This window comes from Alexandromys fortis, unplaced genomic scaffold (genome assembly GCF_014885135.2).
Source record: "Alexandromys fortis isolate MF-2015 unplaced genomic scaffold, M_Fortis_MF-2015_v1.1 scaffold_55, whole genome shotgun sequence".
Lineage (NCBI taxonomy): Eukaryota > Metazoa > Chordata > Mammalia > Rodentia > Cricetidae > Alexandromys > Alexandromys fortis.
The window spans coordinates 9,810,982-9,826,141 of record NW_026067936.1 but is presented as its reverse complement, the minus strand read 5'-3'; positions in this window follow the sequence as shown (position 1 = coordinate 9,826,141).

The window sequence follows — 15,160 nt, the reverse complement described above, 5'->3', positions numbered from 1 at the left end:
AGCCACCTCTGTTGTTTTCCAACTAAACTCTGGAAACTAAATATTGTGTTGAGTGACTAAGTGTAGGACTCGTTTCTAGAAGCAAGAAGCAAGCCATCTCGCCATTACCTTTCAGCAAAGATGTAAATGCCAATAGCCCAGTACCCCTGGAAGGGAAAGATTATACCCTTGTCTGGGAGAGAGCAGCTATGGAAGAATTATGTAGAAGCTCACTTTCCTTTATCGTAAACTCCAGGATTGTATAGTACAGCGTGAGCGGTTCTCATCCTTCTAATTTGTGTTTATCTTTGAGGGGGAAAAAAAAAAAAACTTCCTTTGGTTTTCCATATGTGTGTTTCTCTCCCATAAATAGCCCCTTGTTATGCTGTGAACAGCAGCCAGAGAGGAAGGCAACTGGAGCCCTGCTGTGCTGCCTACAGCTGCCTGGGGGAGTCTGGGAGACCCCTGCTCAAGTGAAATGGGGATTCTTAACTTCTCTGCAGGAAAGAGTTGCAGGGTAAGCCAGTATAAAGAAAAGATGGAGTTTATTCAGAAAAGATTACAGCATCAATTTAAGCCTGTGTTAGGAAAGAGAGAAGAGCACTCCAGAAAAGACAGTACACACCCAAGACTTGGCAGCCAACTCAAGAGTCTTGCCAGGGGACCGTAACAATCAATACTTCCTATGGCTACTTTTTGCCTTGTTCAAAGGGCTCCTAAGGAATTTCTATTTACTTATTTGTGTTCCCTCTGTAAATGAGACCAGAGACTGGTTCTTGAGAAGCCCTGGGCAGGAGTACAGGCTGAAAAGATGAAAATATGGGCCAAAAGCATCAAAGGAATTCTTCCTAGGCTAGGTTACAGGGACTGAAGACATACGTTTCAGCTGTAAACAAACTTCATAATCTTGTTTGTGACATTCTCAGAAAGTTACACGTTTCCATCTGGGAAAAGGGGAGGTTGAACTGAAAGGTCATGTATGCTTAGACATGATTCATTGCTATCTTAACATTCTCATTTGACATATCTTCACAAAAAAAAAAAGGAATGTTATCTCCATGTAGCCAGTGTCCACAGCAAATTCTTGACTCCCAGCTAGACAGAGATTTCAGTATTAATACACTTTGGGATGAGGGACTCACTTCCCTTCTCATGTCCCATTAATTCCCCCCTTTCTATCCTGCCCCATACTCTGACTATTTTGATTTATTTATTTATTTATAGGATCAAATTATAGGTCTCTGTTCTATAGCTGTCTCTTTCAAATGGAGTAGCTGCAAGTCTTAAGTGATTCTTGGGTAGCTGAACTTTGATTAGGTCAAACTGCAATGTACCATAAAGTGTTAAAGAGACCCAGAGTTTCACAAACTTAGTATATAATAATTACTATAGAATGTTAATAATTTCACAATGACTATACACTGAAGTAGTACTATGAAGAATATATCAAATTAAATAGACTTTGTTTTTGAAATTAATTTCGCTTATTGTTCCATGTGAGAAATGTTCTCCTTTTTTCTCTCAAAGTTAGTTTTTCTAGCAAGGACCTATATTTCCCAAACCTCTCTCTTCCTCTTAGCACTGATTAGCCCACTATGTCAGATTGTGAAGTTGAGGCCCCACCACTGGGATGTACCCATCACCTGCATTGGGGGTAAAAACAGAGGCCATTTGCTAGCCCAGTTTGGAATCTGATGCAAACCTTTTTTCAAAAAGAATTTGCCTGACCAAACTGCTTTCATTTTCTTCTTTTGTTCCTTTGTGCAACAGTGAGATTATTCCTCCCCAGCACTCGTGGCTGCTAGAATACGTAAAGCTACATCTTTTTTGTATTCTATTAGAAATTTTTGAGATGCAGTTATGACAAACAACATGGCAGAGAAGGAATCCCAGCATGCCGTTCACCTGACAGAGATACTGATTCACCATTGGAGAGAGCTATTCCCTCTGGGAGAAACCCAGAAAACAGTTAAAAGATGAATGTGCCCTAGGAAAGGACACAGGTATCCACATCAAGACCAGCATCAAGATTCTTGAAAGCCACCAAATACAGTCCTTTCCCCAGTTTCGTGTGTGTGACTGGGAGAAAAATCATAACCTTTGTCTTCCCTCTGAGGAGTAAAAGAGAGACAGAAACATACATTTTAACATGAAGTCTTGGTGCCAGGTGTGTGTGTGTGTGTGTGTGTGTGTGTGTGTGTGTGTGTGTGTCTAATCTTCACAGAAGAGGAAGCTAGGAGGCTGTGGTGAGCAAAGATGAAATTTCAATTAGCACACACTCAGTTGACTTGGTTTCTTCCCCCACCTCAGTAGGGAATAATCAAGAGAAAACCTGTAATTCACCTGAGAGTGTGCATCCCGACATGTCCTTAAGGGACTGAGTTCTGTCTTTTCTAACTGGAAGCTTTAACAGGATTGGACATGCTTTAGAAGGCTGGAGTGTGCTGGACAGAGTTGGAATGTTTGACTCAGATTCAGAGAAACTACAGTATTACAGCCAAACTAGGAACAAGGGGTCATGTTACTCACAAAACAGAAACCAGGAAAACCCCTGTAACTGGGAATTTTCATGCACAGAGCCAGAGAAAACAAATCTAGCCACAGGGGTTGAGAAGTCCTAGAATCTCCAGTGTCTTATTAGTGTTTCTATTGCAGTGAAGAGACACCATGACCACAGCAACTCCTTTAAAGGAAAACATCTCATTGGGTCTGGCTTACAGTTCGGAGGTTTAATTCATTAACATCCTGGTGGGAAGCATGGTGATGTGCGAGCAGACATGATGCTGCAGAAGATCCAAGAGTTCTACAGCCTGATTGACAGACAGCAAGAAGAGAGAGTGACACTGGGCCTGGCTTGAGCTCCTGAAACATCAAAGCCCACCCTCAGTGATGCACTTCCTCCAAGGTCATACCTGCTCCAGCAAGGCCATACCCCCTAAAAAGTACCATTCCTTATGAAACAATGGAGGCAGTTTTCATTCAAGCCACCACACCTAGCCAGCCTGCTAATAAATGTCTTTCTCTGAAGTCATTTGGGAAGACAAGGCCATGATAAGGGCCATGAAGAAACAGGAGGACATGACTGAGTAGTTGAAGCTTGACTGGAAAGAAAGAGAAGAATGAATCGCTGAAACAATGGCAGAGAATTCAGAATAACACCACAAAGGTGCACACTGAGCATAGGAAGATGCTGCAAAAACAAAGTCACAAACAACAGAGGAAATATGAAAAAGAGTCCCCCCAAGCACTGGAGCTGATGAGGGTGACAAGTGGAAAATTCCACTTGAGAGGCTTTGGCAGCAAACTTTGTGGAGCAGAGGAAAGAGAAAGCAACTGAAAGACAAGTCATTTGGAACTGTTCGAGTCAGAGGAGCAAGCAATGAAAGAGAATGAGAAACGAGGGAGGACCATATGGGAGCTCATCAAGAGGGAAATATGTGCAGGCAAAGAGAAAGAAGCAGACATTTTCTATAAAAATATGACAGTCCAAACACCACAGCAAACATGTAACCCCAGGACTCATAACGCTGCCATAGGAAAACCATGAGTTTGCAGCCAGCCTCGCTCTCGATATTATATAGTGGGATTCTGTCTCACATTGAGCCAATCAATAATGAAAATTCTCAAACTGGGCCAAATAAATTATACTCAGATTCCAGAAGCCAAAGGACTCTGTGAGACTTAATGAAGCTCACACCAAAGACACAAACTGCTACAAAGAATTTCTAAAATATCTCTGACTCATTGTACACAAAGGTAGGCAATACTAAGGAAGACAGCATAGGGACCCTTCAAAATTGGAGAAATACAGACTTTCCCAGAGAAACACAAGCTGGGAAAGTCCATCACCACTAGATCCTACCTACATGAATACTAAAGGGAATCATCAAGTTGAGACAAAAGAAACGCAGACAGCAACATGACAATGCAAAGTACCATAGCAACTGCGGGTATAGTCACACACATGGAACAAGGTAAAACTGCAATGGTGGAATGAAAGAGTTTTTAGGTCTGGTATGTAACAAAAATAAAAACGCATTAAAATCACAGTAACTATAAAACATATTGCTGTAGGTACGATGGTCAAAGATGCCCCTGGAGATGTTGGTAAGTAAAATGTGATGCAGTGAGTAGTTACAGAGTAGAGTTTCTGTGTACAAGTGAAGTTGTCACTGTCTTAAAATAGATTGTCAGAATTATAAGCTATTTTATGCATGTCCTTTGGTAACCACAAGAAAGTGACCTATAAAGGATACACAAGGGCCAGGCATGGTGTACATGTCTCTATTGCCAATGCTCAAGAGGGAGAGGCGGGAAGAGGTCTGTGAATCTGAAGCCATCCTGTTCTACATCATGAATTCTAGTGAATAGCCATGGCTATGTAGTGAGAGCCTGTATCAGAAAGAAAGGAGGGGGAGGGAGGAAGGAAGGAAGGAAGGAAGGAAGGAAGGAAGGAAGGAAGGAAGGAAGGAAGGGAAAGGGAAGGAAGGAGAGAGAGAGAAATGCTAACTCATTCAGCAAAATAGAGAGGAAGATAATGAGAGGGAAAGAGGGACAGAAAAACCGTGAGACAGACAAAAGTTACTAACAATGGCAGTAGTGACTTTGTTCCTATCAGCAATTACTCTGAGTATAAAAGGATTGATCTCATCAAGCCAGAAGCACAGAGTAGCTGGGTGTGTTTAGAGACAGCTGAGATCACTTGTTATATGCTGTGTACAAACACTGGCTGCAGATCTATGACTACACAGACTAAGAAAAGGACTAAACACTTCTTTCATGCCAACAGTAACCAAACACAGTAGGGGTGGCCACACTTGCACCAGACAGAATGGACTGTAGTGTAAAACCCTTCATGAGAAGTAAAGGCAGTATTAAATGATGAAAGGGTCAATTCAGTGGGAAGGCATAGCTCTGTGTGCACCCAGCATCAGAGAATTCAACGTGTGAAGGAAACACTGATGAATCTGAAGGGGAAATTGAGCAAAGAATTTCAGTGATGTGATCTCAATAGGGGATAAAACTTCTAGATCGATAACCCAATATCAGACCCAGAGGACATGAACAAGAATACAGTCCAGAACATTCCACCAAGAATCAGGGAAACACATATTCTTCTCAAAAACATGCCACAGAGCTTTTTCGAGGATAGACATCTGCATTGAGTCACACAAAACAAGATTGAAATTAAACCACACATTTTTTTTCTGACCTGAATGGGTGACCCCAGGAATCAATAATGTAAGAAAAATTAGAAAAGCCACAATATGCAGAAATTAAACAACACATTCTTGGGTAACCAAGACAAAAAAAGAAATCAAAAACCAACGTCCCCAAACTGATGACACGTAGCAAAATCAACACTAAAGAGGAAGGTTCCAAAGGCAAACACCTACATGCAAATTGAATGTATGTCTCAAGTAAACAATCTGACTAGATCCCTCAAGGAATCAGAAGAACTTAGAATGAACCACGATCAAAGCTAGCAGAAGAACGGAATTGTATGAAATTCAAGAAAACACATGTAAGCCAGAAGACCATGTGGTTCACTGATTGGAAGATTTCATACTGTTAAAATAGCCACAATACCTGATCCACACACTCAATGAAACCTCAACTCAAATCTCAGTCACTTTTATTTTGTTTTATTTGCAGAAAATTTTAAAAGTCCAAAAATTTATATAAAACAAAAATTTACTCTACAAGGACATAACAAATAAAAAAGTTACCATGCAGCCAAAGAAATAATCAGCCAAGTTTTTAAAGCATCTGTGGGGTTTAAGAAAATATTTATATTTTATTTATTCTTTGTGTGTATGGAGGGGTACATGCCACTGCACACACATATAGATCAGAGAACAACTTGTGGTTGTTCCTTCCACTGTGTAGCCCCAGGACCAAATGCAGGCAGTCAAATTTGGTGGCAAGCCCTTCGTAACCTACTAAGCCATCTTGATGGCCCGGTGAAGAAAGTATTTTATACAGTACCTATCTGATAAGGGATTGTTATCCAAAATGTACCAAGAACTCTTATAACTCAATAGCAATAAAAACAAATAGAACAATGAAAATTGGCTGCCATTTTTCCATAATTGACGTACAAGTGGCTGGCAGGTTGGTGAAACAAGCCCAGCATTGCTAACCACCAGAGAAATACAAAACAAGGCTACAGTGGTTATAATATATAGTATCTGCTAAGATGGCCATCGCTGCTAAAAGCAAACTGAAGATAGCAGGACTTAGTAAGGGCATCAAGACACTAGCACCCTCACGCACTTTTAGTGAGAATATAAAATGTTCCCACAATGGGAGACAGTGTAGGTGCCTCAAAAAATTAAAGCAGAATTATCATATCAGCCAGCAATTCCACTTCTAGGCATAATCACCAAATAAGCGAAATCCAATCACAGATTAAAATAGAGGCTTACATACCAATCTCCACAGTAGCACTCTTCCTTTGAGCTCAAAGGCAGAAGCACCCAGGTGTGCAACTACGGATCAGTGAACATCAAAATGTGGTATAAACACACATAGGTCTAGAAGAGTTTCTTAAATACACAGAAGCTAAGAGGAATTCAATTCTCAAGCCTCTCTTCAAATGCACCAAGGTGTGTGTATGTGTACATGTGTGTGTGAGCGTCACCTAGAAACCACAGCTCTGTGTACATCTGTGCTGGCTCTTCCAGGGAGCTTTAACTGAGGAAGGCCCATGCTGATATACAGACTCGACCTTCCTATAGGCTGGATCTAGCCTGAATAAAAGGGAAAAGAACAAAAATTCTCCATACCCACAGGATGGAAAGAGAGAACTGATTTCTGCAAGTTGGTCCTCTGACCTCAAGAGCAGCCCCTTGGTGCACACGAAAATAAATAAATAAAATGTAAAATGCAGAAAAAAGTGTGGCACAGAATAGTACGTATAAATAGAAAATAAAGAGGGTTTTTTTCCCCTTAGAATTCAGCTGGGGAGATCTCATGTTATATGTCCTTTTGCCACAACAAAAGCAACGTGTGAGCTTCGTTAATTCTCCACCAGGCAGTGTTTCTTTGCTTGTTAATGCTTTGATTGTCTGTAAACACTTCACCCAAACGTAGCTTGTCTGCATTTTTTAAATTTTGCATTGTTTTAATTTGATTGTTTTTGAATATCTTGAGTTTTAAATAGTGATGGAATCAAATGTAAAATTGCTTTTATGAGAGTGGCTCTTGTATTAATTACCATAAAATATACATTGGCTGTTTTATTCCAATGATCCATCTCATTTTCATTGATTAATTTGTCTCCATGATCTTAGTTTTCTCATGTTTAAGACTATATTCCATTTAGAAGGTCATGTGTGCACTTTCAGGCCAGAACAATTGCTTGTGTTTGGAAACACTGAGAGCCCTTCAACAGTTCCCCCGACCGTGTGTCAGCCTACACACGCCTTTCACCACTCTCAGATAAAACTGTCCGGCATCAACTTCTGGTAGGTAGAGAGTGAAATTACCTGGCGCGAGTGAGAAGGAAACACAGAACATGCAACAAACCCGCTCAGGAGTTTATTAGAGGGGTGCGTACAGGCCTGCAGAGAGAGAGAAAGATGGTGCGTCCAGCTTTTAAAAGCTGCCTGGCGCATGCGCACAGAGGGTTGGCGTGACTGTCATGCACAGATAACGCATATGATGGACTCATGCATGCACGCAAGGGCTTAGCTGAGGCATAGTGGATGTAACCACTCACGCATGCACATGGGTCACACGGGGCCCTTTAATGTTCAGGCACTTGCCTGAGGGCTTGTCTGCTTGTGCATGGCTCTAGAACCCAGAAGTGCAGCCTTACTTGTGGCTGAAATCATTCCAGAGAGTGTGTTCCCGAGCTCTGTATTCTCTTTCGCTCTTCTGGGCCTATACCATCCGACTTTAATTGCTGAGGCCCTGCTATCATATTTGGCCTGTGAGAGGCAGTTTCTGCCTGTCCTCTTTGGTCTTTGTTATTCGCTACTGCAACTTTCAATTTTCTGAATTAGCGTCCCCATGTCTCTACACAATGAAGGACTGGATGATGCACAGGTTGCTAACTGCACGTGGAGCCTCTTCTCAGGATTCTGTGTCCCTCAGGCCCGAGGTTAAAAGTCACAGCACTCTGTCTCTAGCCTGAGTGAGGGCTGCTTCTTCTCCTGGTGTCTGGCAACTGGTCCGTTTGAAGCTGTAATGCCAAGCCATTTTTCAGCCTTTCCTCTCTAGCGTGAAGCACATTCTTGCCTTCCAACTTCTCCAAGTTTTCTTAGGGTTGGCTTCCCTTGATAAATGGCTCACACTTGCAGCTCCTGCTGAATCTCAAAGCTCCAGTCTCCCCTGACCTTTCCGTGTCCTTTTGGTTTCTGCTCATCATGACTCTCTCTCTCTTTTTTTTTTTTTTTTTTTTTTTTTTTTTTTTTTTTTTTTNTTTTTTTTTTTTTTTTTTTTTTTTTTTTTTTTTTTTTGAGCACAGCAATACAGCCTTGCTATGCTTTTATTATCTTATCCATCATCTCACCACATTGAGAAGGAAGGGACAATTTTCTATGAGCATTCAGGCCACTATTAACAAACAGAGCAGTGGGCTTTGATTGGCTGTTCATTTGTGGTTCTGGGAATTAGACCCTACGCCTTGTTTATGCTAGGCAAGCACTTTACTATGGAACTACAATCTCAACCCTAGAAGTATATTTAGCAAAATGGGGTGATATTGGTGATGATGATGATGGTGTGGGTGTGTGTGTAAGAAAAAAAGGATATTGTCAAACAAGACACATTGGGTGTTCCCATTCAGTATACCACCAAGCAAACAGCAGCAACAACATAAGTACGTGCCCAGATAGATACATAAATGGAAACTGTGTCTAGGTCTTCTGGGCCAGTTGGAACAGAGGTGAATTCGGAGGCCTCAGAATAACATACTAGAAAGGAAGACGAGGGAAATGGAAAGGACACTGCCTGAATGTTGTGCATCCAGTCCTCATAGAATCACAGCAACCTTGTCGCTATTTAGAGCACAATATTGGCTTTGTGTACCTTCTGGTAAGCCTGGAATGGATGGCCAAGTGACAATTCACCTTGTCATCTCAGAGATCATTGCCTTATCCTTTCTTACTCATGGCTGTTTCGTTCTCTCTCTCTCTCTCTCTCTCTCTCTCTCTCTCTCTCTCTCTCTCTTTCTCCCTCCATCCCTCCCTCCTCCCTCCCTCCCCCTCTCTTCCTCTGCCTCCCTTTCTCCTTTCTACCTTCCCTCCCTCTTCTCCTCCAGAGGCTTTTGTTGTTTAAAATGTGCGCATGTGTGTGTGTGTGTGTGTGTGAGAGAGAGAGAGAGAGAGAGAGAGAGAGAGAGAGAGAGAGAGAGAGAGAGAGATATGCTGGGAACCAAATCCAGGGCCTTGTGCATGCTGGACAAGAGTTCTTCTACTGAGCCATACCCAAGGCCTTGCTTGTCCCTTTGAATGTCTTCGCATCTGTCTTCCCCCTTCTTCATACAGCTCTGACTTCCTACTGTTCTAACTCTAAAGAGAGCAGCTCAATCAACCCCTTAGTTTTCACCATTCAGTAAATAACAGCCTTTCTGACCTGAGTTCCCATGGCCCAATCATTGTGTCAGCCTCTGGCTTCCAGGCGTCTGGTCTGAAAATGCAGTTTTCTCTTAGAAGATGCCATTGACATCTGGTTCCCTGAGCAATGTACCGGGTTGCAGAGATGTGACCCAAGCACGCCACTTCCTGCTGCCTGCAAGCATTTGGCTGTGGGAATGGGTGGATATTGTATGCACTTTGAGCGTAAGAATATCTTTCAGGGCATTCAGAGCCACGGTGGGCACAAGGGGTCGGGAGTGGGGATTCGAACATTCTTTTCCTTTTTCTTCTTTTTCTATAACAAGAACAAAAAATGTCTTCTCCCGTAAAAACTGAGTGCATAGCATAGCTAACCACATGTTGGCCTTTATAGCTCTTCAACCTTTCTCTTGTATTGTGCTTTGTATTTAAGCAATGTTCTCCAACATAATAACTTGATTAATAGATCTAAAATTCAAGATGCTAATAGATGGTTTTTCTTAGCCTTGAAGTGCAGGACTATAGTCATACTTGTCTTCATGAACTAGGTGCATGGGGAGTGAGGGTGTTTAAACCTGAAAGCATCACCATACATTCCTTGGGAGATTATTCTTTCTATAAGGTGCTGCCTACATGAAATAAACAAAGCCTTTCTCTTCAGAGTCAAACTGATAAAATGGTGACAGTGATCACATCTATTTGGGAAGCTAGCAATGAAGTGATTATGGTAATTGATAACATCTTAACGTTGGCAGAGTGAGTGTGCTATAAAGCGAATTTTGTTCAGTTCATCTCTAACTCACTTCCTACAGCAATTGTGTAAAGTTAAACAAAACATGGTTATTATCCATATTTTTTTAGCAGATGAGCTGACACTCAGAGAGACTAAATAAACATTTTAAAATAAACCTAAATTGTGAAGTAGAAACAAGAAGCAGAATATTGAATCTTAGTACATTGTGTCTCCAAGGAATAAAAATGTCACTTCCTTCCACTGGACAGCACCAGTATAAAGCTCAACAGGTGTGTCACGTGACATCTATGCCACTTGACTTGTGATATATGATATGTGTTCACATGTTAATGAAAAGAAAACATTTGTCTCCTTTCCTTATCATAATTGTACCATAACATAAACCATGAAGATGGCCAGTTCTGACATTCTCAACACAGGGCACCTGGCTTTGCTTCATGGGAGCAGTGGTAGCTCAGACTTTACCCAAATATGCTCAACACCCCAAATCTTCAACAGCTAGGGAAAGAAGCAATATGTCACCTAAGATGGGTGTTGTAATTAGGGTTTCTATTGCTGTGAAGAGACACCATGACCATGGCAACTCTTATAAAGAAAAACATTTCATTGAGATATCAGCTTGCTATTTTAGAGGGTTAGTCCATTATCATCCTGGCAGGGAGCACGGCAGCGTGCAGGCAGACACGGTGCCGGAAAAGAGGCTGCTACATGTCGGTACACAGGCAGCAGGAAATAGACTGAGTGTCACACTGAGTGAAGCTTGGGTAAAAGAGACCTCGAAAAGCCCGCCTACAAGTGACACACATCCTCCCACAAGGCCACACTTCCTAACAGTGCGGCTCCCATTGCAGGCCATCTTCTTTCAAGCCGCCACAATGGGCTTAAGTACTCAGGTTCCAGTCACGGCTCTGCTATCAGCGGTATTCTCATGCCAAAATTTCCAAGACAATCATTCTTACATTTCTGAAGAGCTACAACCTGCCACACCAACAAGGTTCGTACTTATAATTAACAGAAAAATTTATCACAGGGGCTGAGTCAAATAGAGGTTGGGTTTTGTTGAATTCTATTCAATTCATCTAACTGGCTTTTAACATTAACTTCTGTTAAATCTAACAACTAACCTCTGTTTCAAGAGGTCTTGATTTGGGCTGACAGTCTTAGACAGGTCCTAGGGGTCCCAGTAAGAAAGGGGTAAGTTATAGCCTTCTATTCTGCTGCCTGTTCGCACAATGGCTATGGCATTCCCAGGTACTATGTCACATTACAGTGGGAATGAAAAAGTCTCACCACATCCATTCTCTTACTTACTTACACAACTAAAAGGAAGTTTCCTAAAATTCTCTGCAAAAGAGTTTTCCTGAGATCTCTGGAACTGGTTGACATGGCAGCCTTCACATGGGATGCTGAGAGGTGGGGGAGCATGTTTGTCATAACCCAATTGTAATAAGTCAACATCTGTCACCTGACACTGGACACGTGACTTTGACAAAGCCTAAGTCCATTTATGATGATGGAATCTACTCCTCATGGGCCAGACCTTATGTGGTAACGTTAATGGATACTCAAAGGCAAAGAAAATGAAGAACTGAGCCCAGGTACATTTTAAGTTGGGAACAGTGTTCCCATAGCTATCCTCCTAGCCTTATTCCCTGTGGTGGTTTGAAGATGGCCCCCAAAGGGAGTGGCATCAATGGGAGGTGTGACCTTGTTGGAGGAAATGTGTCACTGTAGTGGTGGACTTTGAGGTATCCTATGCTCAAGCTACACCCAGTGAGAAAGACCACTTCCTGTTGCCTTCACATCAAGATGTAGAATTCTCTGCTCCTTCCCTAGCATCGTACCTGCCTGCATACCACCATGTCACACCATGATGATAATGGACTAAACCTCTGAAACTGTAAGCCAGCCCCAATTAAATGTTTTCCTTTAATAAGAGTCGCCATGGTCATGGTAATGTTCTTCACAGCAATAGAAACCCTAAGACACTCCCAAATACAACAAGATGAACACATTCCTTTATCTACACTCAACTGAGTGACGTAGGAGAAGAACTTTGATCCCATGTTTCAAAGATAGCTTCTCTTGTCTAAGAAAGGCATTGGGACTCTGTGACCTCACTGGGACAGAGAACTTCATGAATGGACCCGTCCCATATGGGTGCATTCTGATGGCTGGAGAGCTGCCCTGGGCTAGCACTTGTCAGTTGGCATCAAGCCACCAAGAGGCTTACAGTGACTGGCGTGGTTAACGCGCCTGGGAGTCATTTTCATTATCAACTGACAATTAGCTTTAATGGCAAAAACAAAATAGTCAGGCAACAGTAAATCTGAAGCATGGAGCTTTTCTACAATAATAAAAACAATTCAGCGGCATGAAAGCAAGTTTCCCAACTCCAGGCCCTTTCCTACGTGCCAGAGTGATATGGATTGGCTTACAGAGAGTGACCAGGAAAAATACACTCACCGGGTTCATTAGCAGAATTAATGTTCCATGTGAGCTTCAAGCTATTGCTTTACAAATTACTTAAGATAATTAATAGAAAGTGGGTTGCAATAATGGATGGCATTTCAGCAACTTCCTCAACGGCATACATTGGAAATCCACTAGTGTTTAATACACCTCTCTGTTTCCTGAGTGAGTCTGCTCCTTGGGGCGTTTTGCCAGTGCCTTGCCTATATTTAATAGTACGGTGAATTGACTTTGTAAAGTTAACAGAGTTGCAGCTGGCTTCTGTCACTGTCTCGGTCTCAGGAAACAAAGCTAGGAACAATTTCAGTGTTTCTCAGTAGAGATGCGGTTGCAACCTCATTCAGAACACATCTTTGTGGTGAGGGCCTGACTCCCACATTGCAAAGCATCTATCATCTATAGGTTTCAGACTCTAAATGTCAACACCATCTTTAATCGTCTTAATGACCCCCAGGTACTCACACAGATCCCCAAGTTCCCCCTGAGGTAGCTGGACCAGCATCTCACAGTTACCACTAAATTTTCAGGTGCTCTGTAGCCTGCATACATAGTCACTAGTGATGGAAGCAGAATTCAGGAACGAAGCAGAGTTCAGGGAGCTTCCCATGATGATTGGTTTTCTGTGTCAAATAACAGAAAGTTGATAATGTTCTCCTTCTATGTAATAGTAATTTTAATCAATATTTTCAGAAAAAGCCAGGCACAGTAACATATTTTTATTCTCAGCTTTGGAGACACTGAGGCAGTAGAACTGAAAGTTCAAGGTCAGTCTAGGATACAAGCTTCATGCACATCTGAGACACACTGTAGAAATTTTGTCTCCAAGAACTGTGTGTGCACTCGGACGTATTTACTCCTGTGTTTACAGGACCAATAGGATTCCAACTCGCTTAAAGTTTATGTTATATATAAGTAGATAGTCATCTAAGGCAAATATCAGTCATAATAAGGAAGGAGGGAAAAGTATTTTTGCCTTGGGCCCCAGCTGAAAGTATTAACTGGAGGCACCTTGCATTTCTCTCAGCTGAGACAACAGGCAAGCGTTCTGGGTGAGAATGCAAGGGGTCAGAGCAAAGTCAGAGTGACACTTTAGTGACTAAGGCAGCTGGGGATCCATAGATGCTCCTTGGTCTACATTGGGGTCAGTCCCAAAAAAGGACTCAGAAATACTTTCGGGGTTAGTTCCCATTTCCTTGTGCCAAATAAGCTTTTCTTTGGTAGCATTTTCCTCCCATGGCAAAGCCTCCTTCTGTCCTCAATGGAACAACAGTCTTCCACTAAATAGGAAGAAAAGCAGGAAGCCAAACACTTTAACATCAAAGCCCATTTCCTAGTCACCAATGGGCTCGTCCTATTCATTTTACTCAATCTGTGTGAAGAGGTGCTGAGCATCTACAGTGTGACAGGTGCTATGTGCAGTATCAGAATACAGCTGATAAAAAAATCACACAGTGAACTAGTTACTTTTCTCATTGCTAGAATAAAATATCTAACAAGAAGCCACTTAGAGGAAGGTTCAAGGCATTATGCTCATCGTGGTGGGGAAGGCATGGCAACAGGGAGGCAAGGTGGCAGGTCCCATTGCTTTTGCAATCAGGAAGTGGGGTTAGGCTAAAAAGCCCCAACGCTGCCTCCCAGATAGGCTCTGCTTTAAGGCCCACCTTTCATCTGGGGACCAAGTGTTCAAACCCATGACTCTGAGTGGCCTGTCACATTCAACCCATAACAAAAACATTGAGAATAACTATGTGGCTTTGGAAAATCAGGTTAAAAATCCAGTTTAGCCACTTCATGAAGCACAATGAATACAACCTCAGAGAGAGAAATTGGGGTTCAACCTGACCACCCAAAAAAGCAAAACAGCCAGCCACTGGCTCTTGCCTCAACCTCAGTCTGAAATGGGGATCCTGCTTCCAGGAATCTCAGAATGAGACTGTGTGTTGAGAGCTCTTTCCTCCTGTTTTAGCCTCTTTGGGGCTGGGATTAAAGGCATGCACCACTGTGAGTGATTAAAGGCATGCACTGCCTGGTTTCTATGGTAACTAGCGTGGCTACTGGGATTAAAGTGTGTTACCATAACTTGGTCTGTAAGGCTGACCAGGAGGACTGTTTTGCTCTCAGATCTCCAGGTAGTCTTTATTTATTAAAATATAATTGAAATGCCACGGCAACTTCATTCTTTAATTGGATAGTATTCTACCTCTGAGACTCTGCTTTCTCATTTACAAGAGCGGGAGAAGCACTTCTGTGATTGTTATAGCAATTAGACGTGTTCTATGAAGGGCTAGGGACATGGCTCTGTGGGTAAAGTGCTCATGGGCAAGCATGAGGACCTGAGTTTGGGTCCTCAGGACATGTGAAAACCCAGGTGTGGTGGAGCATGCCTGTAACC